The 27,799-nt window shown below is 33.7% G+C and overlaps 2 protein-coding genes across 4 annotated transcripts in view; both read left to right on the forward strand.

Moving 5' to 3' along the window:
• Window positions 1-27,799, forward strand: part of LOC145291416 (activating signal cointegrator 1 complex subunit 3-like) — a 958,449-nt gene that overhangs the window by 234,140 nt on the left and 696,510 nt on the right. The gene's annotated exons all lie outside the window — the stretch shown is intronic.
• The window catches only part of LOC145291417 (beta-1,4-galactosyltransferase galt-1-like), a 308,485-nt gene continuing 282,132 nt past the window's right edge, over window positions 1,447-27,799 (forward strand). Inside the window, exon 1 of one of the 2 annotated variants that reach the window (XM_080137237.1) lies at window positions 1,447-1,570. The gene's annotated coding sequence lies outside the window, so the exon portion shown is untranslated. Of the gene's footprint in view, window positions 1,571-5,326; window positions 5,438-27,799 lie in introns of those variants that run through there. The other variant, XM_080137234.1, reaches the window with a different exon arrangement.

A 27,799-nucleotide genomic window follows, 5' to 3' on the forward strand; every position in this document is an offset into this window, starting at 1 on the left:
CTGGAGCTATAAATATATTTTTTTAAAGATGCCACATTAAAAACGAATAGCTACACAAGTATTTACTCATTTTCAAAATGTTGGTCTTTTATGAGGAACTCTTGCATACAATTGTTTCAGCCTCTGGTGTTGGCATACAATATATAACAGTTTATCAATTATAATTTTGCACAATTGGACTTCATCAATCTAAAATGCAGATAACGTCTGTTTGATGGTTTATATATAGTTTATATGTTGTAAATAAAAAAATAAATAAATACTCGGCATATTAATAAAAAAAAAAAAATTTCCTATTCATGGGTTGTGAAATTAAAAATTTTTTTTTTTTTTTTTCTACACGCTGCTGAAGTCCAGTTGTGTAGAATTATAATTGATGAACTGTTATATATTGTATGCTAACACCAGAGGCTGAAACAATTTTATGTAATGTGTTACCAATAAAAGACTAAAGTTTTGAAAATGAGTAAATACGCGAGTGTCTGTTCCTTTTTAACGTAGTATCTTTTAAGGGGGGGGGATATAGTCGTAGAAATTTCCAGGTTGGTATCTGGAGGCTCATTAATTCACTGAAAGAGATGCACACCCAGTCTTCATTAAGACATGCATCTAGGAGAAAGAAACTCTAATGTAAAAACCTGCGGTCTACTGTATACTCTGTCCTATGGCAGTCATCTGCACCGACGGAGGTTAGCAGTAATACCAAAAAGTGTGGTTGATTTTACACAAAGCCTGCACCACTATAAACAAATCATCTGTGTTGATTTCCGAGCAACTTAGTTGTGGCGGAACCTCATACATCAAAATCGCCAGGAGAGTGCATATATATATATATATATATATATATATATATATATATATATATATATATATATATATATATATATATATATATATATATATATACTTACGATTATAAATAGTAATCCTAAACGAAATACCGTTTAGCGCTGGGGTAAGGCACATTCTGCTACTTATTCTGACATAGTTTTTAAATCGGTAATTGATATATTTCTCCAACGTCAATCAATATAAAACTGATATGACTGAATTCAAAATAAGATTTTCTTTAAAATGGTATTTTAATATTTTTGTTTGTGATTTGTATATTCCAAGAAATTGCAGTTTAATTTCGCCCATTAACAACGAAACACGCCGCGACGGCATATCTGCGAGCGGTAGACGACTTTTCAGACGCACGCGTTTTTGGTCTGTTCGTATTAAGTACTCGACACGGAAGTCCTACTTATGAATGACGTTTCATATTCATAAAACAATAAGAGAAAAAAAAAACGGGATTTGAACAAAACACGTGCGAATTTCCAGTCAAAAATTAGAACATCTTAAAGTTGAAGCTTACTAACATAAAAGTAAACCAAACAGTATGTGAAAGCCAATATATTTCTTTTATAAAATTTAAAAAGAATTGATTAAGAACTTTTTACGTGAGCATCTGTAGAAATGACAGTGAGCGCCGATATTCGCTGTTTTTTTGAGTGCCGTGCGTCCGTGCGATCATGTCATGTAAAGTCAGAAAACTGCTGTTTACAAAGTGGCTTACAGCAACGAGGTATACATTTTTAAATTTTGATTTTGATTGTTGATTATTTAGAAAACATCAGTTTTGGATTATGAAAAGAAAAAGAATATTTTTGGTAATTTTCTGTTTTAGCATCGGAAAAATCTTTTTCCAAAAATGTTCAGTTCAAACAAAAAGTTGAATAGAATAAAGTTTGGTGCTTATGCACTTGTGTTACCGTGCTATTTAAAAAAAAATTTTTTTTTTTTTTTTCAAGTTCAAATTTTACGATATCTTTTTATTATTATTATTATTATTATTATTATTATTATAAAATTGGTAGGTAAAAATGCAGAATGATTACAAAACACCCTCCCCCTCCTCATCTTAAGAATGGATTTCTAAATAATAACATTATTTCAGCACGGTAGCATACGTGCATAAGTTTATTTGAATAAAACTAAATGAAAAAAAAAAAACGTTTAAATGGATAGAAATGTTTAATACTACAAATAAGACATCCAAAAATGTCATCATTTTTATACATATTCCTATTGTATTCTCTTACTGTTAATCAATAAATCGTGAAAATGTCATTAAAATTGGTTGATTTCTTGAATTTTTGTAAATTTTTAATGGAGGGTATCTGCGACTGAAACAGTCCCTCAAATTTGTGAAACGTTTTATTTAGAAACCCATTCTTAGCATGGGAATAAGGTGTTTCATAACTATTCTGTACTTTTACCTAACAATGTAATAAAAAAAAAAAGGATATCATAAAACATGAATTTAACTTAAAAATAGTATCGCAAAAATAGCGCTGTAATTTTTTATTTTGTTAAAAAATTATTTTTGCATAATTTTAATTCAAACGGCTTCACTCAACACCATTTGATTTCTTTATTTAAAAGAACACTTTTAAATGAGTTAAAACACACAAATCACTTATCTAGTTAAAAAAAATAACTTATCTTTCCTTTGATAACATTTATTAGGTTTGTTTTACAGTCCACAAAGGTATGAAAAAGTTGTCAAAAAACAAATATATAACAAATAAATGTTACCAAAGGCAAGATAAGTTACTCTTCTATCTACCGTGATAAACTTTTAGTGTTGTAAATGTTTATTCTGTTCAAAAAACAAGTAGTGTCGAATGTTACATGAGAACAAAAGAAATGACCACGATGTCTATTGAAATCTTCAAAGTGTTGACAATGACTTAAAAATAAATATACAAAATAGTGGTAGAAACCCACCCGATAATTGTCACGGCAACTTAAAGCCGTTAAAATGAAACTTAATTATGCTAATTAGTTTAATGTACTTGAAAACATTATAATTATAATCTGTACAAAATCTCCTTTCATTTGATATGCTACAAGTCATATTTTATTAATAATTTTCTTTGAATCGTGTCATGGTGGCCATCTTGGATTTCCCAGTCGCCATCTTGGAATTTTCATGATGTGATAATGATGAATAATAATGTCCATCAGAATAATACTTCATATGATGACAAAGCCTTACTTACCATTATTAGCTGTTTTTATGATGCTTCTACTTTAAGCCGTTAAAATGAAACTAAAATATGCTAATTAGTCCATGTTACCAAGTGAGATAATCGTAAATAGAGCCATCTGAACTTTCATGGTGTTATGATAATATGGTCAAAATTTCATCATAATACCTTAAAAAGATCTGGAGATAGAGCTTTTTAAAGATGGTTTAATCTGTAAATTGTGCAAATTTCCTACCATTTTCAGTCACAAGTTTATATGCATTTGAATAGGACTGACTTAAGACAAAATGTCCAGTGAACCACACATTTTTTAATATGTTGAATGACCATAACTCCAGTTCTAATGGGTCAATTTTAAAAATCTAAAGATAATATTTCTTTGAGTTCATTCAATGTAAAGCAAAAAATGGTGTGGTATTGCTATTATAATAAAATTTTGAATTGCAATAAACTTTCAATTCAAGAGTGCATGTATATTATTAGCTATCGTATATTGGATATAAATCTATCTATCTATATATCTATAAAAGTGAACATGCTTGTGTGTCTGTGTACATTTTCCTACGCAATAACTCTGTCAATTTTTAGTCTACAGACTCGAAATTTGACATACAGGGTACTGAGGTTTGGGAAAATCTATGTGATTGGTTTTCAGCCAGAAATTTGGCTGTTAAGGGGTCAAAGTACAACGATTTGACCTTTGAGAACTCTACCAAACTCCTCCGACAATTTGGGGTCTAAACACTTGAAATTTTAGATATAGGTTCCTTGGATATGGATCTAACTTAATAACTTGATTTGAGCCCAAAGCAATAAATTTTAAGGGGTCATAATAGGGGTCAAAGTTTTAAAAAATTGACCTTTTTTTTTGCTCAGCATACATCTACAAACACCCGGGCAACGCCGGGCACCCATGCTAGTATATCTATAAAAGTGAACGTATCTGTGTGTGTGTGTCTGTCTGTGTGTGTACATTTCCCTATGCAATAACTCTGTCAATTTAAAGTCTACAGACTCGAAATTTGATATACAGGTTACTGAGATTTGGGAAAGTCTATGTGATCGGTTTTCGGCCAGAAAGGGTCAAAGTTCAACGATTTGACTTTTAAGAACTCTACGGCCAATTTTTGGGTCTAAACACTTGAATTTTAAGATATAAGTTTCTTGGACATGGATCTAACTTAATAACTCGATTTGAGCCCAAAACAATAAATGTCAAGGAGTCAAAGTTAAAAAAAATTGACCGCTTTTTTTTTTTGCTCAACATATACCTCCAAACACCCGGGCAACGCCGGGCTGAAATGCTAGTTAATCTATATATCTATAAAAGTGAAAGTGTCTGTCTGTCTACATTTCCCTACACAATAACTCTGTCAATTTTCAGTCTACAGACTCGAAATTTGATATACAGGGTATGGAGATTTGGGAAAATCTTTGTAATCTATTCAACCAATTTTGGGTCTAAACATTTGAAATTTTACATAAAGGGTATTCAGACATGCAGCAAGCTTCTAAATCAGTTTTTGACCGAAAATTTGGTTGCCAAGAGGTCAAAGTTGAAAGAGTTGACCTTTGCAGACTCTACCAAAATCCTCTGCCAATTTTAGGTCTAAACACTTGAAATTTTTAGATGTAGGTTACCTGGACATGAGTCAAACTTTTTAATATATATATATATATATATATATATATATGCACATCAAGTTATGAACAGTACATAGAGCCTGAGCAAAGTCGGACTTAACTGCTAGTATATATATATATGTGTGTGTGTGGCAAAAAGTCTATATTCCAAATTCCAAGATGCCCATTTTACCGTTTATTTCTTTCAGCATGTTAAAATGTTTAATTCTTTTAACATGCTGAAAGAAATAAACGGTAAAATGAACAATATTTTGGAATTTTGAATATAGACTTTTTGTCATTGATTTGTATATGCTCTGTATTTACATCAACTTTCATAAATTAAAGGATTGGTATAAATAAAGGTGAAATATAATTGAATAAGCATATTTTCCCCATAGACATATAAATTAAATATTTGTTAGGTACGTACTGTTGTATTTTAGTTTTGTTTTATTTTATTTTTAAAAGCTATTTGTTTTATTTAAAAACTATGCATTGGTCATTACATTTGTTTAGTAATGAAACAGTAGGACATAATTTCCAAGATGGTGACCTGGTCGTTTTTTTGTTAAGTCATGTCATGTGTGCTGCACAGCTGGTCCTATGAAATTAGTATACATGAGACCAACGAAATGAGAATTACAAAGATGAATAAATTAAATTTAATGAGTGAATTAAATGGAGCCAAATGTATTAAAGCTCACATCCTGATCGGCGTGAAGTCCACCAGAACCAAATCTGAAGACAACCTTAGAAAGAAGACTGAAAATAACGTGAGAACATTCCCAAATTTGTTTATGGATCCGAGTCCTCTGACTGGGAACACACTTTTTTTATTTTTTTTTATTTTATGAAACAGGTTTCTCTTACGACAGATTTTAGCTTATGTTATACACGCACACGTATATATATATGTATATATAATCTTCAAATGTGAAAAATAGTATAAGTAACATTTCCCTTTTGATTGACGTAAAAAAAAAAAAAAGAAAAAGAATTATGAAATTAAATATGTTTTTATTCGTTAAATGAATATTGGAGACATCTTGTTTTTCAGCCATAAACCGATTTTTTTCTAAATGTATAGTCTTACTACTTATTACTAATATATATATATATATATATATATATATATATATATATATATATATATATATATATATATATATATATATATATATATAGTCTATTTATTATACAAACATTATCGGTTACATATGTGCATACATGTTTCAGTGGAGTCCCAATTCAGGGACAACACTTCATCAGACGAAAAAAGAATCGGTTTTGAAACGGGTGTCAAGATTGCATTGGTTTTTAAAAGATATTTTGGGTGCGATCTACATTCTAGGGAAAGGTTGGGATGTATACTTTGTGAATGTGAGCAGTAGGGTTTTTTTTTTTTTTTTTTTAGGTGTAGTGAGAGGAAACAGCATCCCCCCTTCCCCTCACCATATCTCCAAAAAAGTGATTGATGTAACCCGTACCTCTCCCCCCTTCCCACGGTGGGTTATCATGGCAAGTTTGGTAGCTCTACATCAAACGGTGTGAGCATGCATAGGCTTCTCAGTTATAAGTGACACCATTGGCGGCCCCACCCCTGTTGGTGAGGGTGAGCGGCGTAACCTGTTGAAAATTTCCCCTTCACGTGTTGGGTTATCCTACCAAATTTGGTAGCTTTACATGAAACGGTGTAAGCCTACATAGAATTCCCCCTTGTAAGTGACCTTACCTCCCTCCTGGGACTCTACTTTATCAAACTCATTTCAGATTCTTGATACCTCTTCTGTCATTGTATGTGGTCAGTCTAGTATAATAGTAAACCATATCCGAGCCTATTCATGTACAGACAGACACAGACATTGAGCTTTTATATATGTATATAGTCATCCACATGCAGTACTGTTTCGCTGTACTAGAGCTGATCAGTATGGCTAGACTAGATACTACCTCAATCCAGGTTTGAAACTAGATCGCCCAAGCGACAGCTGGCGTTTCTAACCGTCACGCTGTTTGGCTGCTGCTAGGATAAGTATGTGAATTAACAATGTTCAAACATTGTCCAAACGTCTAAGCTCCATTTGTTTATACACAGAGCATCGCTTTATATGCTAATGGCAGTTTGTTTATCACTTCCCAATATGCTCAGCCCAAGATAGGTAGTATTTATAGTCGTACTGTTTTGCTGTATCACAGCTCATCAGTGCAGCTAGATTAGCAACTACCTCCAGCTAGGTTTGAACTTGATCGCCTAGGCGACGGTTAGTTTCAATATTGTATTAAATTTCAGATTCGATCTGCTTAGGAAGTCATTGTAGTTTCTGTATATAATATTTTCAAATTTTTATGAAATTTCAAATTGAAAGAGCTGAACTGTCATTTTGAGAGATAAATTAACGTTAAAAAAGATTAACCTGATTTTATTAAATGAAGATTTTTAGTCATTGATTCGGTTTGAGTTATCGTCCTTAGCAGTTAAGAATGTTTGTCCGACTCATCCCATTCACAAGGTGGTTTTATTTGAAAGTTTTAAATAAAAATAAAAAAATCAAAAGTTACTTGTTTGGTTTCAGTAAAATTTTCAATATTACTATTTGTTTTTTATATAAAATAACAATTCCACATAACATGAAATTAGAATCATATTTACTGTAGTTACTGAGGATTGTCATTCAAATTAATACACAATTTTCTTTAGTGGTTGTTGATAAGAAACATTTATATTCAAATTTTATAATCCATTATGATATTCTATTAAATTAAGACTAAAAATCTAGTGGTATTGAATCTTGATATTTTGAAATAACACGCTCTCTCTCTCTCTCTCTCTCTCTCTCTCTCTCTCTCTCTCTCTCTCTCTCTCTCTCTCTCTCTCTCTCTCTCTCTCTCTCTCTCTCTCTCAATATGTAAACATTTTTATTTCTCTGCACGCCTCTAGGGGCTATTCTGTCGTTCTTCTTTTTGCCATCTCTGAGTTTCAAATCCTGTTTACTTTTGATTTGTGAAGATCATTGCTTTTTCAGTGACATATCAAAGGCAAACGAAGGTAAGGATGTGTCTCTATCATTTTGACAGGAAAAACATCGCTTGTTGATGTTTTATTTTTGCTTTCAAGTTTCCAAATTAATTCCAGATGATTTTTATTTCCTTAGACATACTCTCTTAATTGCACTCTCTCTCTCTCTCTCTCTCTCTCTCTCTCTCTCAATTTCTCTCACACTTTGTCTCAATTTCTCCCTTTCTCTTTCATCTCTCGCTCGCTCTCAAATCTCTTGCGCTTTCTCTCTTTCTCTCTCAAATCTCTCCCGCTTTCTTAAATCTCTCTTCTATCTCTCTTTCTCTCTCAATTTCTTTTTCTTTCTCTCAATTTCCTTTTCTCTCCGTCTAATTTCTCTCTATTTCAATTTCTTTCTCTCTCTTTTAATCTCTCTTAATTTCTTTTTCGTTCTTTCCCTTTAAAGCTAACATTTGTTAATAAAGTAAGCAAATTCTTACACATTTCTATTTAATATAATCTGTAAATATGTCATCTCATAATGCTTCTTAAAGAATTATTTTTCTTATGTCAATAAGAAATGGGTGACTTCAATCTCATGACAGCTAAGCAAGTTCTTGGGTGGAGTTTCTACTTGTATTTATTCATATTCTCTTCATATATTATGTGGCAACATTTCTTCTGTACCAACAGTTTGTCATATATATATATATATATATATATATATATATATATATATATATATATATATATATATACTAGCAAAAGTACCCGTCGTTGACTGGGTTCAAAAACAGCCTACAGAAAATGGACTCTGATTTATGAAAGTATGATAGGTTATGAAAAGGAGGGGTTGTAAAGAGATAGCTTCGAATTTGTGGGTATCAAAACCAAAGCAAAATATGATGAAAGTAAAAATAAAATAGATAAACCCCATAATTTATTATGCCATACCTGTTCACACTGAAACACTTATCACAATATTCTGTGGATCTATATTAAAACACCTTGTTAAACTTTGTGACATATTTCTATTCTATGGAGGTCAGGCGCGAACGAACACCCCATAATTTTATTATACCATATTTCTTCAAACTGAAACATAATGATCAAAATATACTTACGCAGATAGATATGAAAAGTCTTTATTAAAGTTTGTGCCTATTTCCATTCTATGGAGGCGAGGCGTGAATGCAGACCCCACAATTTTATTATATCATCCCTATTTAAGTTAAAACATACTTATCAAAGTATTCTTATGTACATCTATATCAAAAACACTTGTAAAGGTTGTTTTTTTTTTTTAATTTTTATTTCCATACTTTATGGACCAGGCGCGAACACAGACCCCACAATTTTAATGAACCACCGTTCTGCCAGATTAAACATACCCATTCCTGTGTCTCGATACATCTGCTATCATTATATGTGATCAGTTTTTTAAAATAGTCAACCATATAGGAGCCTATTCGTGACCAGACACACACACACACACATACACACACAGACATTCAGCTTTATATTATATATATATATATATATATATATATGACTAACGAACCCCTGGAGTAAATTAAAAAAAAAGGTGGTAGTAGCGGGGGGGGGTCAAAACAACAGTAAGCAGTTAGGGTGTCGAGAGGGGTTATTAAAAAAAAACAAATGTGGTAGTAGGCCGATGCGTCCATGGTGCAAGCAGAAGTTGAGAGCGTTAAAATTAAGCATTGTCAATCTAACAGAGACGATGACTTGCAAAAATGTCAGCAGAAAAAACGGGCAAGTTGAAGGTGAAGGAATGAATGTTTTTGACCAATTTTTCAATATTTGTCGTCTGAAGGATCAAGCTTCAAAATGATACCAATCTAGTGAGGATCCGTCACGTGTGTTGAAAGTTTTTGACAAACGCACACTCACACATTAAGCCTGGAGGTATGTGTTACGCAAAAAAAAAAAAAGTGGTAGTAGGAGAAGGAGGAAAAGGATGTGAAAAAAAAAAAGTGACGTCTTTCCTGTTGTGCCCATCGCCAAAACGGAAGTGGTGAAGGTTTAAATTAAGGCTAGTCAGTCGAAAAGAGGGGATTACTTTCGAAAATATCTGCGAAAAAAGCGACCCCTCCCTATAAAAAAGTGTCCAGTTGAGGGTGAAGGAATTAATGTTGTTTGCCATTTTTTTTCATATTTGTCGTCCGAAGGGTTGAGCTTCAAAATGATACTGATCTCGTGAAAATCCGTCGCCTCTATCGAAAGTTTTAGGCAGACATACAAAAATACATACATACATAAAAACATACATACACACATACATTTCAACAGACAGGGGTCCTGGATATGACCTTAAACTATATCCGATGGTGAGGCCCCAGCTTGCGGGCTCTGGGGAGTGTGGAGCCACCCTTTAATTGCCATTGCTCCCAGGTCCACCCTGACCCGGAGTGGTAGTACCTGTTAGGGTCCCAACTATGGGTTAAATAGAAACTGATTTGCAAAAAAACAAATATATTCTATTAAATTTTCTTCAAAATCACTGAATTCGGTATTAAATAACGAACATGTCAGTCATCATTAGTAATGGAAATTTCGTAAATTGGATTACTTAAGGGGATGGCCCAGCAAGAATTGTTCACGTTGGACTTGAAAGACAACCATATTGTAATCAGTTGGAAAGCAGGAAAGCAGAACAGAGTTCTACAGGCGTGCAATTCTAAGAAAGAAGCTTTGTTCATGGAATCTACGTTTAGGTTTAGGTACAGATGAAGAGTGGGGGAAGTTATTGATAGTGGTTTCAGATAGATAAGTGTTTTTCATGAAAGTCAGGCCAGGGAGGGATCATAGATTGGAATTCAGATGAGCATTTGCCATGGAAATAACGATAAAGCAGAGACAGGCCTGCAACATCTCTTCTATGGGAAAGAGGTTGAAGGGAAGAGAAAAAGGCATCCCCTACTAAGCTACAAAGTCTATTTTGAACTCCGTCAAGGCAGGATAAGTGCTTCTAGCAGCTCCTGTCCAGATGTGGCAACAGTACTCCATCTTTGGACATACTTTCCACAATTAGAAATTTTTGTGTGTTTTTTTAAACTTAAATGGTTTGCACAAAGTACCGTTATGATCAGAGGAATATTAATGCTCAGCATTGATAACATTTTTTTTTGAGATGTTGAAAAGATATTTTACTTTTTATCAAAGTAATGGATTGTCTGAAAAAGTTTAAAAAAATTTATGAAAAAGTAAAATTCGTCAAGGTGATTTCAGTATCTCGTTGTGAAGCCTCATTTGTTTCTGTAATTCTAAGCTTGAAAACTTACTGTAGATATTCCTAGTTGCTGGTTACGCTTTTTATTCTAATATCTTTTATTGAACCACTTTCCTTTGGAATTCCCCGATTGTACCAATGTGCAGAAATTAAAATATAACGTGAACAAATATTTTGATACACAACTCCCCGCTTAAAAACCTGGCTGTTAATTTACGAAACCCTTTTATATCTCAGTAGTAGTGTGTCTTTTGGCGAGGGGGCTGAAGTAAGTTTTAAAGGCTTTACAGTTGTATTGGAAAAATTCAGTCGGAAACCACTCTTAGATGGACATTCTTATTTGAATATATCCCGGCCACCTGTCCCAAAGAAAGAATCAACAGAGAATATCTGCGAGACTTGCTCATGTGAAGTAGAGGCGAACAAAGTGCATAAAAGTTATACAATGTGGAGGTATTTTTTTCCGACCTGTCCTAGTGTAGTATAAACACCCCCAACCACCCCATGTTAAGAACGGCTTTCAGAATACCTCCCCAACCTCTCCATGTTAAGAACGGCTTTAAGGGGGGGTTATTCCAAAAGCCGTTCTTAACATGAGGAGGTTAGGGTGTTTATAATATGCTGAGGAACGTCGTAAAAATTTACCAATATGGACCCACAGAATTATGCAAAAAATAAAAATTAGACAATGAAATTAAAAATCAACAATATCGCTCACATTTAAAAATCGTTATGTACATTAGGCATCTCATTCTATCGTTATTTTCATAAGTTCTCGACTGAGCTTCAATCTATAGTCCCCCTTGTAAAACTTTCACAAAAAAACACTCGTCTAGTTACAACCACTATCAAAAATTTCCCCCACTCTCTATCTGTGCGGAAATTTAAACACAACTTCCATGAACAAAACTTTTTTTCTTAGAACTACCTGCCTGTAGAACTCTGTTCTGCTGGCTTGCTTTCCAGCTGACTACAATATGATCATCTTCAAGTCAAATATAAACAAGTTCTTGTTAATCCATCCCCTTAAATAATCAAATTCTACCCAATTTCCACCACTTACAATTGCTACACTTTTGTCCGAGTGACCACTGTACACTCATTAACTCTTATCCTCGAATATCCTTTGGGCCTTGATAAGTAGTGACTTCTTTATTTAAAAAAAAAATGTATTAAAAAATGAGCATTACCTACCCATACCTACATGGCATTGTTCAGAATACAATGAAGTCATTTTAGTTTTAAATTTTTATTGGTCTCCCGACAAAAGGAGGGTGGGCCTGTAAATTCACCCTTGTCCGTTCGTCCGTTCACATTTTCTTAATAAGTACGCTTTTCGGGTTAAAATGGCTAAAATTGACACTTTTGTGCTTATTAAAAAAAATTGATGCTTTGGATTTTTATAAAACTTTCTGAAAAGTTGTAACTAATTGATTTCTACATAATTTTGTTTCTCTATACTTCGCAATAACTCTTGGGTGTGCCCCAGGGGCTCTTTTAGCACTAATAAAAACACTCCCTTTTTGGGATTATTTTACCATATTTGTCCGAAGTCCAAAATTTTCTTTGTATATCTATTTAGCAGTTTTGCATAGTGTTGAACTCCAATGTTAAGGCCTTGAGGACTTTGGGGGCTAAATGGGGGGGGTGCAAATGATGGACTTAGTCATTTTTTTAAATTTTTTTTTGCATGGTGCAGAACTCAAATTTACATATGTTAAGGCCTAAAACTGCACCGTTTGTTCATTTTCAGCAGGATTTGACGTCCCCTGGGGACTTTTAGGACTTAATGGGAGGGAGGGAGCAATGCTGAACTTAGTCATTTTTTATGCCTCGTTCATTGTGTACTCATGGGGGACCACGCATGCTTCACTTGTTCTATTTCATTTTTAAAAAATTTATGGAGAAAAAAAAAATAATTTTCCCAACAGATAACCATTCTTGTATTCTTCAATTAAACAATGAGTTCTTCAATTTGCTGATTTTTCCGTCATAATTGAAAAATGCTTTCATATAATCAGATTTGCAGACGAGACTACATAAATCTTATAATAAACTGTAGCCAAGTACTTTATTATAGTGCCAATAACATGGTACAACAATAACAAATAAAAATTGGTTTAAATTTTAAGTTTCAAAAGACAGTTTATGTCAGATATTATGTACATTAATATCCTTCAATGACAAAATTTATCTTCTATATATAAAAGGCAAAACGGCCGTGCACGTTTTTGTATGTCAAAGAAAGGCTTGGGGGGGGGGGCTCTCGACCACATTACTATTTTCTAGAACTTTTTATATACTCCCTCGATTTTAATATTTACGATTTGCAAACAGACATTATATCTACATTTATTTACATCGACTTTTAAAAAATTCCCTCTGTTCCGTCCTTTCACGTGTTTGTTCATCTTTTTCGTATAAATAAAGCGAACCTAATTGGAGTAAAGGTAGAGCGCCTGACCTTTCATGCCGGGACGTTTTGAAAGCAATTAGCTTTGATCCATGTCGGGGATACCCTTCATATCAGACAATTGCTATTCATCTCAACGCTGCTAGAGTTCCCCTTTTTTCGGTGAATGACCTCATGAGGAAGCAAATAAAGACCACAAGAGAAAGCGGAAAGCTTCACTGGCCCCAGACCAGGTTTAAAAGCCACTTTCATTTCTGCACTGACTCGTATAATTCTCAATTATCATTGAGTTGACAACTTTTTGATTGACATCGCTAAGTTTGAACGTGTTTCACTTCCTGTGGCGTCATAGTATAGCAGTAAGAGTTCAGGGGTTTTTCTTTTTTTTTTTCATTTTCTTTTCCGCCTTACGCTTTCTTTTCCCCGTCACGTCACTGGTTCGAGCCTGCCTGCCTACTAACACTTTTTTTTTTGCTCAACACACACCTCCAAACACCCTGGCCTGGCCAACGCCGGGCACACCCGCTAATCTATTACATAGTTGTCTGTGTGTTTCTATGTCCAGCTAAAAATTTAAAAAAAAAAACTAGAAAACAAAGACCCAACGTTGGTATATTCTTGATCAATGTTGCCCGGGATGAATAATAGCTAACATTTAGAAAAAAATTATTCATTCTCTGATGGTCAACTGGGCCAAGTTTCATCAATAGAGTCGTTTTTTCAGTGTTATTATGTACTATTTTGGAAAGAAAATGTCAACTAATTCCATGAGGAATCTCTTATATAAATCTCACCTGTTTGTTTCAATGTATGTATGTATGTATTTCTGCCTAAAACTTTTGACAGAGGCGACGGATTTTCACAGGATAGGTATCAATTTGAAGCGTGACTCTTCGGACGACAACTATCGAAAAATTGGCTAAAAACATTAATTCCTTCACACTCAGCTGGGTATTTTTCTACAAGGAGGGGGTCGCTTTTTTCGCCGATATTTTCGAAAGTCATCCCCTCTTTTCAATTGACTGGCCTTAATTTAAACCTTCACCACTTCTACTTTGGCGATAGGTGCAATGACAAAGAAGTCACTTTTTTTTTTTTTTTTTTCACGTTCTTTTCCTTCTTCGTGGTATGGGTGCAAGCCTGCCTGCCTACTACCACTTTCTTCTTTTCTTTTTTTTTTTTTTTCTCAACACACACCTCCAAACACTTGGGCAACGCCGGCCACCCAGGCTAGTCTATTATTATATAAAGGAATAAAGGAAAGTTGTATGTGTATGTCCAGCCAGAAAGTAATGGGCAGGGGAAAGGATGGAAAAAGAAAAAGATAGAGAGAAATATTAATAGAAGTTTTAAAAGAAATATGTTACATTTTGTCCCAGGCAACGTCGGGTAGCTCTGCTAGTAAATTAAATATATCTGAGTATATATGTATAAGAGGAATACTAAGTATTAAGTGTAAAATAATTCTTAATGTTTCAAATTCAATTTTCCAAAAATTTATTTCAAACCGGAACATGATATGTTTGAGAAATGTAATTTAAAGAGACACTAATTTTCCGATAGAATGGGATCGGTTTGCACATCTTGTTTTTATCTTTAAGCATTTCTTTATCAAAATAGTTTTATTGGGTTAATCATCAGCCAATGCGATGAAGTACTTAGTGTTGACCTTTTCTTTTTGTTCTAATATCCATTTCATAGCGTCGCATTCTAATGTGCACTCTTTACTCTCCTTTGCTGCTTCTTATGTGAAAGTGTTCGAAATTCAAAAACATTTTCTTTCTTTATTTTCTTTTTTTTTTTTTTTTTTCGGATTGGATTGACTCCATTTAATTGAAGTAAGATTTGTTTATTTTATTTCCTTGCGACTTTCGCTTTATTGTTTTCTTGAAGCTTTTTTTTTTTTATGCAGAATTTACTAATTAAGTAGTATTGATGCCGTCACTTGTATTTTATTTAATATTTTTTTTTTTTTTTTTTTTTTTTTTTTTTTTTTTTTTAAATCGCACCAGATAAGATATAAAGCCACTTGACGTACGGAGCTAAAAAAAAAAAAAAAAAAAAAAACGAAAAAGGTAAAGAAACTTGCTAACGATAAGTGTTAGATGGAATACATTCTGACCCAGAAAACAGCAATTTTTCCCTCTTTGTCAGAAATATCCTTGCTGGAATATGAAAACTAAAGGACAAAATACCAGAAGTGAGTTATGCGACTACCAAAAGTAAACCTACTCTCCCTAAATGTTATTTTCTTGGGCTGACATATGATACTGATCAGTCTTAGGACGTCCGGCCTCTCAGGATTTACCTTCTTTCTTTGAGAAGGGGTTAACTTTTTATTATTTATTTATTTGTGGACTGTTATCCTCATCTTTATAGCCGTTGCTCCACAACGTTTCGGCCAACTATTCCTCTGACCTTCATCAGGTGGTTATCCGCGAATCTCTTAACTGTGTCTTTAGTAATTACTGCCTTATATATAAAAATTATACCTGCAGAGACTAGTGTTTCATGCTTATGCAATCCTCAGTGTAGGATGAGAATTCTTGCCGATCGGGAGATTCGAACCCAACCACGAAGCCACCTTTGACTCTATGTGCTAAGCCTCTACCTCTGAGCCACCATGAGAATGAAGGGAATTAAGAAGTAATAAACATTCAATTTGAGTGCAGACATTAGACAATCCATAGTGTTCGGATGGCAGAAGTCAGGAATGTTTCATATATATACTAGCATAGGTGCCAGGCTTTGCCCGGGTGTTGGGAGGTGTGTGTTAAGCAAAAAAAAAAAAAAAAAAAAGTGGTATTAGGAAGACAGGCTCAAACCCATACCGTGAAGGAGGAAAATAATGGGGAAAAAATGTGAAGTCTTCGCTGTTACGACCACCGCCAAACTGGAAGTGACGTAGGTTTAAATTCAGACTAGACAATCAAACAGAGAGGATGATTTTCGACAATATTGGCGAAAAAAGCGACCCTTCCCTGTAGAAAAGTGTCCAGTTGAAGGCGAAGAAATTAATGTTTTTAGCCAATTTTTCGATATTTGTCGTCTGAAAGGTCGAGCTTAAAAACGATACTAATCTTGTGAAAATCCGTCACCTCTGTTGAAAGATTTAGGCAGACATGCAAACATACATACATACATTTATATATTGGTAGCTCAAATTTTTGACCCAAACTGATTAAAAAGCTTGCCCTATCTCTGAATACCCTTTATGTAAAGTTTCAAATGTTTAGACCAGAAATTGTCTTTAGTAATTTGGTAGAGACCGAAGCGGTCAAATTTTTTTTAACTTTGACTTCTATTATTGTTTTGGGCTCAAATCAAGTTATTAAGTTAGATCCATGTCCAAGGAACTTATATCTAAAATTTCAAGTGTTTATACTCAAAATTGTCGGAGGAGTTTGGTAGAGTTCTCAAAAGTCAAATCATTGAATTTTGATGCCTTAACAGCCAAATTTCTGGCCGAAAACCGGTTACAAAGATTTTCCCAAATCTCAGTACCCTGTATATCAAGTATCGAGTCTGTAGACTGAAAATTGACAGAGTTATTGTGTAGGGAAATGTACACAGACAGACACTTTCACTTTTATATATATATAAATGAAATGGACGTTTTTTTTTTTGTCTCTTAATTCTGTTTTTGATCCTTTCCAACTTCTGAATAACCGTCTTCACTTCTTGCAGGAACTGACTGATGTAATCGCCATAATTGACCCAATTTAGGAAGATTTTAGTTGACAACACGTCTATACTTGAAAAGACAAATAATAAACAAAAACTTGAAATACTAGAAGCATTATTAATAAAAACTAAAAAACCTATTACAAATAAAATTAACTTTACTAATAGTAATAACATCTTGAAATGTTTGTAAAGTTATTAAAATAATTAACCAATGAAATAAATATACACGTTATTAAAAAAAAATCATATAAATTATTCAAAACCTGTGTGATTAATCTATCCCTGATAATGAATCTAGAAGGATTAGAAAGTACTTGGACTTACAGCAAATATGGCAATTACATCAGCTGGTTCCTGCCAGAAGTGAAGACCCTTATTTGGGAATTTGAAATGATCAAAAACAGAATTAATAGACAAAACCGTCTATTTTATTTAATGAAATATACTTAAGAGACAATATATATATATATATATATATATATATATACTGCTGATCAAAAATTTAAGACCACTTAAAAATCTTTTTTTTTTTTAAGGATAGATTTTAAACTCTTCCAACTTAGGTTACCAATACTACAATCTAAAAGGTTATTGAAACAAAAAGCGACATTCCAAGAATTTATTTTTAAAATTTACATTTTTATTAAATTAGGCTTTTTACACATGATCAAAATTATAAGACCACAGACAAAAATTCTATTAAATTGTACAAAAAGTGTATGAAAAGATTCAACAATGAAATTTAATAATGAGTTCTATCTCCACTGCTTTTGATGACTTCAAAAATTCTTTGGGGCATACTAGAAATAAGGGTTTCCATTAAGGTGCAGGGGATCATGCTCCAGTTTCTGAAGATGGCTTCACGAAGTTCATTTTTTGTTGAATATTGTTTGACATTTCGATAACCCTCTCTTGTCATCCATCCCTAAACATTTTCAATTGGGTTCAAGTCCGGTGAGCATGCAGGATGTCCCAAGAGATGGACTCCATTTTCTTGTAGAAAGCTCCAGGTCCATCTTGTAGTGTGGATTGCAGCATTATTCTGTTGGAATAACCATTCATCCCAACACAAACGACGACCTTCCATCATCAAAGATGCTATTTGTAGCATACTAACATAACCAGTTGCTGTCTGACGACTTTGCACCGCCTGGCACTCCATCGCCCCTCTGTAAGAAAAGGCACTCCATACCATTACGGACCCTCTACCATTATGACATGTGGAAAAAATTTCAAGGGGCATGTTTTTATCATGCCAATATTGCTGGAAGCCATCAGGATCATCTAAATTAAATTTTTTCTCATCAGAAAACAGGACTTTTTTCCACTTCTCAACGTCCCAGGTTTGGTATTCACGATCAAATCTAAAGCGATCCACTTTGTGACGTGGAAGCAATCGAGGAATTTGTTTACGCTTTTTATTTACCATGCCTTTTTGTTGTAAGTGTTGTCTGATGGTTATTGGACTGCAATCAGCATCTGTAACCGCCTTAATTTGTCTAGAAGACAGCCCTCTGTCATTCATTGTTATTCATAACAACCTGTCTGATTCTCCTACTCAATAAAGAAGAAATTGGAGGGTGGGGGGTTACCAAAGGATTTTGCTTTTCCATAATTCTCAGTGTTCTTTAGGAAGTTGCAAATAAGTCTTAGCTGCTATCGCTCGCTGTGACAAACCTTTCTTATGGACTCCTAGAATTCGAAAGCGCTTAACTTCGGTTAGTCTTCTTGCTTTCGGCATGATAACACTTTTACACAGTGATTGCTAATCTCTAACTGAACTAAAAACTAAAGAATTACCATAAATCTAACAATTTATACCCTTGGTCTTATAATTTGGATCATATGTAAAAAGCCTAATTTAATAAAAATGCAAATTTTAAAATTAAATTTTTGGAATGTACCTTTTTGTTTCCATAACCTTTTAGATTGTAATATTAGTAAACTTTAGTCGGAAGATTTTAAAATCTATCCTTAAAAAAAGGTTTATTTTTAAAGATTTTTAAGTGGTCTTAAATGAAACAGCTACATGGTAAGCAGCTGATGATCCCTGTTTTCTATTTACAAAATTTTAGTTAAGGTTTTCTCTTTTCATCCTTATGTAGTTAAATTCTGTTTTAAAATTGAAGACTTTTGCGAAATCGGCTTATGCAAATGTTAAGTCTATTTCTATTTAACAATTTTAGTAAAGGCTTTTTTTTTCATCCATCTATAAATGAATTCTCTTTAGTCATTATACACTTTTTAGAAATCGGATTATGTAGGTGCTTAGTCTGCGATAGGTTAAAATTAATATTTTTTTTCCTTCTGAGAATCTAAACTGCATTCTTTATTTTTATATTTGCATTTTTTATTCAAAGCTTCTTTAGACGCTCTCTCTCTCTCTCTCTCTCTCTCTCTATATATATATATATATATATATATATATATATATATATATAGCCAGTAGAGTTTAGTTTCCTAGAAGTACATCCAATGAAACAACATCTGTCTACCAAAAAGTGCTCAATGAGTGAACAGAGCAGGAATTTTGGACGGTAATTCTTGGCCTGAAGACGTAATCCCCCAACGCGGGTGATTACAGAAACATGTATGCACATATGTAGCCATTAATGTTTGTATAAATAAATTTAATATATATATATATATATATATATATAATGAAATATGCTTCAGAGACAAACTGTTGCTTAAAAATATATATATATATATATATATATATATATATATAATAGTATAATTCCTTTTGTTATCTATACTATCAAAAAGATGCATGTGGGAGAGCATATTAATAGTCTGGTTCTTGCTCATCAATTTCTTATGTATCTCTTGGGTGCCTCCATCCATAATAATTAACTGGTCTGTGTGGAAAATTAAAAAAAAAATAGCAATAGTAGTTATGACCCAACAGTTTACAACTGCGTTTCTGGATTTTTGAGATGAGGAACGGTTATTCATATTTGGATTCTTTGGATTACTGTTTTCACTTGAGTGTCCTTTTCACAACGTTTCCGTCGAAACATACAATTGTAATTTACTTAGGACCTCTATCCAGTCGTGGCTGACGGAACGAGAGCATACTATCCCATGAAAGAAATAAAGGGTTCTGTTCAAAATTTTGTACAGATTCCTGAGCTCAACAAGATACACCTGAAGAAGATGAGAGGTTGCATTGACTGAAATGTTGTGAAAATGACACGCCAGATGAGAACAGTAGTCCAAAAAATCCAAATAATACCGGTTTACAGGTACATCTAGTAAAATATAAATGATCAAATAATTCATATCTTTTTTTCTGTGTATTATTTTTATTTGAATGATCAAAACTGCAAACTTGTTGAAGTAAAATAATTATTAAATATGGAAATCCAGGCCAAGCATAATTAATGAGCCGATCAATAATCCTTTTCCGTCACTAATCCGGCAATTAAAAATTCACATTTGCATTACTAATATGCTGATTATTAATCCATTAATAATTTTCTTCCTGGGATAATTCTTACGTTTCATTGATCACCGCAAGATGGCAACTCTCAAAGCAATGATGGAAGTTCAACAGAATAATCCGCCATATTTATTTTACCTGCGCTACATTAATGTTTCACTTAATTTTTTGTTCTGCCATGAAGGGAGTTTTGGTTAATTCCATTTCACTTGGTTTGAACCCATTTGTTACAACTTCCAATAAATTATGTAAATAGGGTCAGAATTTTGTTTGTTTGCTTGTTTTTGGTGTTTTTTTCTTTGTTTTTCTTTTTTTTTTTTTGTCAATGTGCTAGAAAAAAAAATGCAAACAAACTGCAAGAAAATAGGATAATTGAATAATAATTTAAAAAAAAAAATAAACAGGATTGGTGATTCCTGGATGTAAGCAACAAAACTTGACTGGCAACTAGAACCATCTATGGAAAACGTTACCACTGGATTGCTTTCTTACAGGTTGGAACATGGATTCTTCAAATCCAGTGTCAATAAATGCTAGTTATAAATTAATAAGTTTTGATATTTTCATAGTATTATTCCATCATCAAACTGAAAAATCTCACTAACCTTTGTACTCAAATGGCTTTTGACCTTAATTGACACCTACAACGTCTAGGAAGCTGATCTTTGAACTCTTATCAATCACGCTAGATGCACTGGATCTATTTTTGTTTCACATAGAATTTTGATCCTTCCTCATACATCTGGTTATTAAAGAATTTTTTGTTTCACATAGAATTTTGATCCTTCCTCATACATCTGGTTATTAAAGAATTTTTTGTTTCACATAGAATTTTGATCCTTCCTCATATGTCTGGTTATTACAGAATGTTTCATGCTAAATTTAATCCAGTTCTAATAGCTTTAGAGCCTATAAATGTCAATTCTGTAAATAGTATCAAAAATAGCCTAGGAGTAGTATATTTTTACCTAAAATTATACATGTGACATCTTGAGAATGCTTCATGAAAAATGTTAAATTCTGTCAGGTTATTTTGAAGTCTATACGTGACTGATAGTGAAAAGTGCTCATTCATAATATATACTAGAAAAGAATGGACACAATTTTAGATGTAAACCGACTGAATTGGATAGACATTTTGTGTAAATGCCTAAAAATGAATTACTTGCTCCATTTGTAAACAGACAAATTTGATTTGAAACTTTGATGCTCATCAGAGATAAGTGGAATTCATTTATAAACTGCTTTATACTTCAAAATATTTGTGGCCTAAGGACAATCATGTGAAATTTAGAGAAAATAACGGCTCTCATCTTGAGCGTTATTTTCACATCGATTGTAACCTCTGATCTTCTTCGAGTGTACCTTGTTAAGCACTGGAATCAACACGAAATAAAAACAAAAGTTGTAGCAGGCAGGCAGGCTCGAACGCGTACCATGAAGGAGGAAAAGAACGTAAAAAAAAAAAAGTGACGTCTTTGCTGTTGCATCCACCACCAAACCGGAAGTGACGAAGGTTTAAATTAAGGCTGGTCAATCAAAAAGAGGGGATGACTTTTGAAAATATCAGTGAAAAAGGTGACCCCTCCTTGTAGAAAAATGCTCAGTTGAGGGTAAAGGAATTAATGTTTTCAGCCAATTTTTTTATATTTGTCGTCCGAAGGATCGAGCTTCAAAATGATACCGATCTCGTGAAAATCTGTGCCTCTGTCAAAAGTTTTAGGCAGACAGACATACATACATACATTTAAACAGACAGGTGAGATTTATATTATTATAGATGTTCTTCTATAACTGGGTAAAAGTCCTAAGTAATTCACAATTATTTGACTATCTCCCGCACTGAGGATTGAACCTTCAACCTCCAGAAGAGTGTAACTTTTCAACTGAATTTTACCAAGAACTTCAACTGCTATGCTACAGGTCATGGCTGACGGGACAAGAACATGCTACCCCTATAGATTATATAAAGGGTTCCATTCGAAATTCCATGCAGATTCCTGAGTTTGATAAGATACATCTGAAGAAGGTTGAAGGTTACATCGACCAAAACGTTTTGTTTCTTTTATACAAGTGAATTCCTTGAGCACATGCACTAAAGTGTTACCAAATTGCAAACAGTCTATGATAGAAAAAGACTACTTTTTTCTGGTTGCTGCAGTTTCAGCTTTAAAGTTTTTATTTAAAAAGGGCAGCAAGTTAATTAAAATGCCACCAGGTTAACCAAAATTAAGAACTTGTTTAAGAAGAACATCAGAACAACTGATTGTTTATTTATGTGCGCTCTTCTTTTTTTTCTTTTTTCTTTTTTTTTAAATAGTAGACGAGTGAGGTTAAACAGTTGTGGTTTCAATAACAATTTTGCTTTTTTTGCACTGCTCACTTGGCTTTTGAAGTCCGTCTTTTTAACTTGTTGCCGATCAAAGCTGAAGAATCCACTTACCTTTCTATTTGTATGTCTAATGGATTTCGTTAGAAGATTGTTGTGACGTCAATTGTCTTTTTTGTAGACAATCTCAATAGCATCTCATTACCAAAAATAAAAGGTACAAGAACTCTGAATTGGTTTTGTCATGTGACCTGGAAATTATTAATCTACCTTTCATAGCGTGGTGGTATTAAAGAACTTGCAAACTAGGAGAAGACCGTTCTGGCCTGGAAAAAAATGCCTGAACAGCTTCATCAGCATTCCATAATAGGAGTGCACTGGCTGATTTGTATGAATTAACCACATCTCCATTTGAAAAGGTAAAACTAAGCAGAGTGGACCTCCTAGGATTGCACAATACCAGTAACACATTGCAGTCCATAAGAAAAAAGCCTAGAGTCTGTTGAGTTGGTGCCAAGGGAAAAACAATCTGTGATGTAAAAGGTGGAATGATAAAATTGTCGTCCTAGAAAAAAACATGATTCCATTTCCGTTTGATGAAAATCGGTTTTCTTTTTTTTTTTCTTTTTTGTTGCAGATCATCTACTAGTTGGGCAGTTGTGTACAAATCCCAAGAGCGATAGGAGCCTTCTATCAAGTCTGATAGTGAAACAAAGATCAACTCATGCTCTCTATCGATCCAAGTTATGGCAACAGGACCATTGCCAGCACCGTCAAAATGCAAATCCGGACTGTTCAACACTTAAGGGCACAGCTCAAAGTTTCCGGCTATGGTTATGGTCTTTGGCGTGGTTTCAAGTGAGGGTTACATCATATCACCTCACATTTTCGAAGTTGGCTTAAAAGTCAACACCAAAATGTACCTGGATGTTCTGAAAAGTGTGGTGATCCCCTGATGCAATCAGGTGGTCGCTAGCAGATCCTGCATGTGGCAGCAGGACTTTGTGTCTGCCCTCAAGTCCAAAGAGACCCAGGCTTGGCTTCAGAAGGAGTGTTACGACTTTGTACCCTTCTCTCATTGCTTCCCCCCTCCTCCCATGACCTGAACCAGCTGGACTACTTTGGTCATATGTCGAGAACATCACCAACATGACCTCCCACAACACCAAAGTCAGCCTGATCACCGCCATCTGCTGATCTCCCTCTGGTGCTTGTGGAAAAGACATGCTCCCAGTTCTGGACCCATATCGAGCTGGTGATTGAGGTTGAAGGCGGCTAAATTGAATAGATGTCAGCTCTATTGCATAATCAGGTTACCTGAATTGATTTTTTTCAAAAGAAGTTTTTAAATAAAGCTACAGTGTTGTTTTCTTTAGGGCGACAAATTTATCGTTTCACCCTGTAATGGTAGGATCCATCAATATAGCAAAACTGTGGCCCTTTTTAAATGGTTGCGTCTTCAGGAGGTAATCGCGCTCATTTTCTCGACAAGAGAAGACAACAATATTAAATTGCTCTTGAGTAAAATAGCAATATATATTGTTTGTTTTAATATCCACATGTATACATGGCTATTCTTTTGCACGTAACGCTAAACAGACATTTAGTATATATTTTAGCAGCCACAAACAAGCAGCTGCTTATTGAAGTATTAGTATTGTTTATAATCTAAATGTGACAATTGATTTTTTTCAGGTGATATAAAGTCGGATGTAGTTTGGAAAGCATTGAAAAAATAGTCCATTTTTTGATGGCATAAACACTGGTATATATTTACATTAGTGTGTTTTAAAAATATGTGAAATATAAGTAAAATGACAAAGATAAAGATATATTAGAATCTGTCAAGATAATTAAAAGCTCAATATACTTAATAGAGCAATTAGCAAACAAGAACATTGATGAAAAAAATATTTATTAATCCATCAAACATTCAAACAAGGAATCAAAATGAAGAAAAATCCTTAACCTGAAGAATTTCAAAGATAGATTTCATGGATTAAATAAATATTGCAATTTATTCATTATCGGTATAAATAGTTTTACAGTACAATTATTTCAATAAATGCACTAACCTTAGATGATCATATTTCCTGTGTATTTTTCCATTATACAGGTGAAACATTTGTTTTTATATTTCCAAATTGCTCGGCCATGTGATATTAAAATTACCATCTTCTTAATTAAATTATATGCAATATTACTATGTTAAAAAATGGTATTTTCATTTCTATTTCAGTTCTTATTACTAGTCATTTATTCTAAGTATTATAAAGTATTTTTTTTTTTTTTACTGGTGTAAACTTATTTTGTTCTGATTGATAACTACTCGGTCATGCAATGCCATTAAAATTACCAACTTTCAGTTTACTATCACCATACGCCAGCTAATAGCATCCAAGAAAAACAAAATGTTCCTTAATTTCAATGAAAACACTTAAACCCTACTGTTGTGCTTATTAATTAAATTAAAGTATTGTGTATTTTAATTAATATTAATGCATAACTACTTTATATGCTTTGTTGCCGTTGTAAATTAGTTTTTTTTTTTCACTATTGAGCTATCTAAATGCACTTTGTGTTATTAATATTTGTATTTGAATACAAAATAGGAAAATTTTACTTCAATTTTATGCACGTGTGTGTGTATATCTATATATCTATAAAAGTGAACGTGTCTGTGTGTCTGTCATGTCTGTGTACATTTTCCTACGCAATAACTCTGTCAATTTTCAGTCTACGGACTGGAAATTTGATGTACAGGGCACTGAGATTTGGGAAAATCGATGTGATCGATTTTCGGACAGAAATTTGGCTGTTAAGAGGTCAAAGTTCAACGATTTGAACTTTGAGAACTCTACCAAACTCCTCCGACAATTTTGGGTCTACACACTTGAAATTTTAGATATAGGTTCCTTGGACATGGATCTAACTTAATAACTTGATTTGAGTCCAAAACAATAAATGTCAAGGGGTGATAATAGGAGTCAAAGTTTTAAAATAATTTGACCTCTGCGGTCTCTACCAAATTACTCAGATAATTTCTGGTCTAAACATTTGAAATTTTACATAAAGGGTATTCTGAGATAGGGCAAGCTTTTTAATTGGTTTGGGTCAAAAATTTGAGCTACCAATATATAAATGTATGTATGTTTGCATGTCTGCCTAAATCTTTTGACAGAGGCGACGAATTTTCACAAGATCAGTATTGTTTTGAAGCTCGACCCTTCAGACGACAAATACCAAAAAATTGGCTAAAAACATTAATTTCTTCACCCTCAACTGGGCATTTTCTACAGGGAGGGGTCACTTTTTTCGCCAATATTGTCGAAAATCATCCCCTCTTTTCAATTGTCTAGCCTTAATTTAAACCTATGTCACTTCTGGTTTGGCGTTGGTAGTAATAGCAAAGACGTCACGTTTTTTCCACATTCTTTTCCTCCTTCACGGTACGGGTTCGAGCCTGCCTTCCTACTACCACTTTTTTTTTTTTTTCTTAACACACATCTCCAAACACCTTGGCAACGCCGGGTACCCATGCTAGTATATATATATATATATATATAATATTCTTTATACCTACAGACACTAGTGTTTCACGCTTATGCAATCATCAGTGTAGCGGTGACATTGCCTGCCGGTTATGAGATTTGAACCTAATCACAAAGCCACCGTTTTACTCCATTTGTTAAACCTCTACCTCAGGGCTACCAAACAATTGCCACGAGAATGAAGGCAATTAAGAACTATTAAACACCGAATTTGGGCGAATATATTTAAAATTCTAGAGTGTTCATACGAGCGGAAGTTATGAACATTGCTAAATACTAATTGACTGCCATAGTTATAATTCCGCAGACAGTGACTATCCTTAAGTATTCTCAAAGGGGCTTGATAATTATATTGGAATAATAATAATTATTTTTATTTTTTATACCTAGAGACACTAGTGTTTCATGTTTATGCAATCATCCGTGTAGGGAGTGACAATTCCTGCCAATCATGAGACTTGAACCCAGAATTTTTTTTTTTTTTTTTGTCTTAAACTCTGTGAACCTGTTTGTCATGTCTGTTGGACAAATGTCGGAAAGGACATTTGATATCTATTCAGATGGACATAGGGATTTTTAAATTTTTTTTAGCATCGTGTGTTCGCTGGTGCAATATTATTTAATAATCAATATCACTTTCTCTGTTTGTACTGTTTCCTCGACGAGGTAGCACAGGAAGCAGCAGGCAGACGTGAATGATTACATTTTTCAACTCAAATTCAGTAAATATTTAACTTAACCATTGAATTTCTTGGATACTCAAATCACAATTTGTGTGTCATCCTGGTGCACACAGATGTCGACTTGAGTGGATATTATTCTGTTTCCTGCTGGATCACTGAAGTTAAGCAACGTTGAACCTGGTCAGTACTAAATGGATGACCATTTTGGACTTCCAGGTGCTGTATGTGCTCTCTGCTTATCTCGGCATTGTTTTTCAGTCATCCTGAACTTCTCCTTGCCACTAGACTCAAACAGTGCCAATTCAGGAGAGGTATGGTTGAAGCTTGTGCAACCCTTGCCTCACAATTACATGCACAGATACCCCTACAGGTGGTATCCTTTGTCTTTTGAGACTAAACAAAGGATTCAGTTATATAACACTCAAATATTCACACACACACACACACATGTAGAGAGAGAAAACTGGTTAATACTATTTATGGTTCGAAAATCCAAGGGACACTTTTTTTCAGTTTTTTTTTTTTTTTTTTCAAATGAACTATTTGTATCACACTTTATTATACTAGGGTTCACGGTTCCACTAGGAATTTCAGTTGGCATATAAAATGGCACCCAAAAGTTGTTGTTCGGCCATATTCTTCTTAAGCGCTTTCTATCGGTGCATCTGATTCTCATCAGCAGTGATTGTTGTTGTTATTGTTTTTTTTTCTTTTTGTTTCCAAACAACAACTTTTGGTCGCTATTTTTTATAATATGCCAGCTGAAATTAAAAAGACTGCTC

This window comes from Euprymna scolopes, chromosome 12 (assembly GCF_053919585.1).
Source record: "Euprymna scolopes isolate OS-2025 chromosome 12, ASM5391958v1, whole genome shotgun sequence".
NCBI lineage: Eukaryota > Metazoa > Mollusca > Cephalopoda > Sepiida > Sepiolidae > Euprymna > Euprymna scolopes.